Source organism: Rutidosis leptorrhynchoides, chromosome 3 (genome assembly GCF_046630445.1).
Source record: "Rutidosis leptorrhynchoides isolate AG116_Rl617_1_P2 chromosome 3, CSIRO_AGI_Rlap_v1, whole genome shotgun sequence".
Taxonomy (NCBI): Eukaryota; Viridiplantae; Streptophyta; class Magnoliopsida; order Asterales; family Asteraceae; genus Rutidosis; species Rutidosis leptorrhynchoides.
In genome coordinates, this window is record NC_092335.1 from 44,842,061 (window position 1) to 44,845,971 (window position 3,911).

Sequence of the window (3,911 nt, forward strand, 5' to 3'; positions counted from 1 at the left end):
TTGTGGAGAATTTTCCGAAAGTTTTTCAACTGCAAATTTGGCCCATATTCGCAAGACAACTAGAAAACTGCGCTATGAGCAAGACTTCCTTAAGGCTTTCACCCGTTCGAAGCAGTTTTGATGCCAAAAATGACATTTTACTATTTTTAAAGGTGAATGTTGTACTTTTAGATCTTACGATAAGTAATACCTTCACATGTAAATTGTTGTGCATGTTTAAATACCACTATGATACTTGTTTTATTTAATATTGTATTTTTAGGTACATCGAGAATCATTTTGAGGCTACTATCTCACCACTAGCTACAAAACGTTTCTGCCTTTATAACGTCTTGGTTTTAGTATTCGAGTATTTTTATCCGCTTTTTTATTTCTCTAGATTCATAACCTTATTTTTGTTTTATTTCTAAATTTCATATTGAATGCGAATATATGAGAGTGTAGTTTCATTTTGATTATAATTAATGGACGTAAAACAGATATTTGAAGTCACTACGTTCCCCACAAAATCGGGCAACATTTTGTGAAGAATTATCCGAAAAATTTTCAATTATAGATTAGGCCCATATTCTCAAGATAACTAAAAAACGGCACTACGAGCAAGACTTGCTCAAGGCTTTCCCCTATTCAAAGTAGTTTAGATGCCGAAAATGACATTTTACTATTTTTAAAGGTGAATTATAAACTTTTAGATCTTACGATAAGTAATACCTTCACATATGAATTTTTGTGCCTATTTAAATACCCTTATGATACTTGTTTTTATTTAATATTGTATTTAGGTACATCGAGAATCATTTTGGTTCTACTATCTCACCACTAGGTATAAAACGTTGCTTCTTTTATAACGTCTTGGTTTTATTGTTCGAGTATTTTTAGCCGCTTTTTTATTTCTCTAGATTCATAACCTTATTTTTTTTAATTTCTAAATTTCATATTGAATGCGAATATATGAGAGTGTAGTTTTGTTTTGATGATACTTAATGGATGCAAAACACATATTTGAAGTCAATACATTCCACACAAAATCGGGTAAAATTTTGTGAAGAATTTTTTGAAAAACTTTCAACTGCAGATTTAGCCCATATTCGCAAGACAACTAGAAAAAGACACTACGTGAAAGGACCCGTTCATATACATTATAAACGATTCACAATATTTGATTACATTGCGAGGTATTTGACCTCTATATGATACATTTTATAAACATTGCATTCGTTTTTAAAAGACAATCTTTCTTTACATCGAAAATTGACAGGCATGCATACCATTTCATAATATCCACTATCCAACTATAAATTGATTTAATAATAATCTTTGATGAACTCAATGACTCGAATGCAACGTTCTTCGAAATATGCTATGAAAGACTCCAAGTAATATCTTTAAAATGAGCAAATGCACAGCGGAAGATTTCTTTAACACCTGAGAATAAACATGTTTTAAAGTGTCAACCAAAAGGTTGGTGAGTTCATTAGTTTATCATAATCATTTATTTCCATCATTTTAATAGACCACAAGAATTTCATTTCCAGTTCTCATAAATATACGTCCCATGCATAGAGACAAAAATAATCATTCATATGGTGAACACCTGGTAACCGACATTAACTAGATACATATAAGAATATCCCCTATCATTCCGGGATCCTCCTTCGGACATGATATAAATTTCGAAGTACTAAAGCATCCGGTACTTTGGTTGGGGTTTGTTAGGCCCAATAGATCTATCTTTAGGATTCGCGTCAATTAGGGTGTCTGTTCCCTAATTCTTAGATTACCAGACTTTAATAAAAAGGGGCATATTCGATTTCAATAATTCAACCATAGAATGTAGTTTCAATTACTTGTGTCTATTTCGTCAAACATTTATAAAAGCGCATGTATTCTCAGTCCCAAAAATATAAAGGGTAAAAAGGCAAATGAAACTCACCATACTGTATTTCGTAGTAAAAATACATATAACGTCATTGAACAAGTGCAAGGTTGGCCTCGGATTCACGAACCTAAATTAATTATATATATTTATGTGTTGGTCAATATTTGTCTAACAAATTAGGTCAAGTCATAGTGTACCACAATCCTAATGCTCGAGACTAATATGCAAAAGTCAACAAAAGTAAATTTGACTCAAAATAATTTCCAAAAATCTATACATGATTAATATATAGTTTAAATATCGTCGTTTTATATTTTTAAATATTTTTAAAAGATTTATTAGAGTAAATAATAAATTTATTTATTAATAAATAAAATTTTATATTAAATTTATATAATAAAATATACTTTTATATATATTTAAGTAATAAATTTTATAGGGTTCATTTAATATCATAAAAAGATAATATGATAGGTATTATTAAAGTAAGTTATTACACGTAGTAAAATATGTTTGTATCACATATTTATTTGATAAAATAATATCTATAATGATAGTAAGTAAAAGTTGTATTATTTTGTAATAATAATTATTATTATAAAAATATCAATATTTATGATTACTAAGATGATATTATGATAAAACGATAATTCTAATTATGATAACTTTAATATTTACGATAATTTTTAATATTATCTTTAAAATAATAATTCTATTTAAAATAATAATAATAATGATATTTTATAGTAACAATGACATTTCTATTAAAATGATAATTTTTGTTAAAATGATAGTTTTAATACTAACGATACTTTTAATAATAATAGTAATGATAAAAATAATAAGAACGATAATTTTATCTAAATCAATATCTTATAATATTTTAATTTCATCATGAAACTCTTACCCATTATTTCCTAATCGTTTCATTTAATAGCTTTTAATCGTCTTTTATATCGTGTTCATAATAATGATAATAATAGTAATCAAAATAATTAGGTGTTACAAATATTTGTTTTAATTACTCTAATATTAATAATGATAGTTACTATAACATTATTAACGATAATACTAATAATTATCTTAATGATAATATAGTAATAATAATAATAACAATAACAATAACTATTTTTAAATAATGATATATATATTAATATTAATAATGATAATAATAATAATAATAATACCAATAATAATAATAATAATAATAATTGGATAATAATAATAATACTAATTATAACTTTAACGATAATAACGATAGTAATAAAAAAAAATAACAATTTTTAATGATAAATCCCTTTTATTGATAAAGATAATAATAATGATAATAATAAGAAAAAACTAGAACGACGATAAAAACGACGATAATAATAATCATTTTTAATAAAAATATCGAAAATTTAATTGATTATAACTTCTAATCTGTTCATCGAAACCATTCGATATCTAAAGGAAAAGTTCTTAATTTTTCGCTAGCTTTCTAAGGACATGCATATCTTATACCTTATCTCAACCGCAAGTGTAACTAATTCAAGATTCAACCTAACCTGTCTAAGGGCAATATCAAAAGTACAAGCATGCATAATCCTAAATACTCGAGCACTAGTCAGGGATACACTATTAGTATGTAAAAGTTAAATTATGAGTACTCACGTATCAATATTGAGATTCAATATTGCAGGAAAGGTACGTAGACGCAACGAAAATGATAAACACTATATTGACCTCACGAGCATACCCATGAATCATACTCAATCACCTCCATAGCTATAACCCATAATTTCCTTAATCATATCCCACTCGAAAAACAATTTTGAAATCACTCGGACAGCACTCCGTCGTAATATTTTATGTATACTAATAATATCTTGAAATAATACGGAGTAAATATATATATGTAAATCGATTGAGAGAGTTTAGAGAAAAATATTTTCAAGTTTCTATGAAATAATGAAACCTATTGAATTCTATTTATAATAGATTTTTGAATTATTAAAGTGAATTATTAAAGTATGAATTATTAAAGTAAATT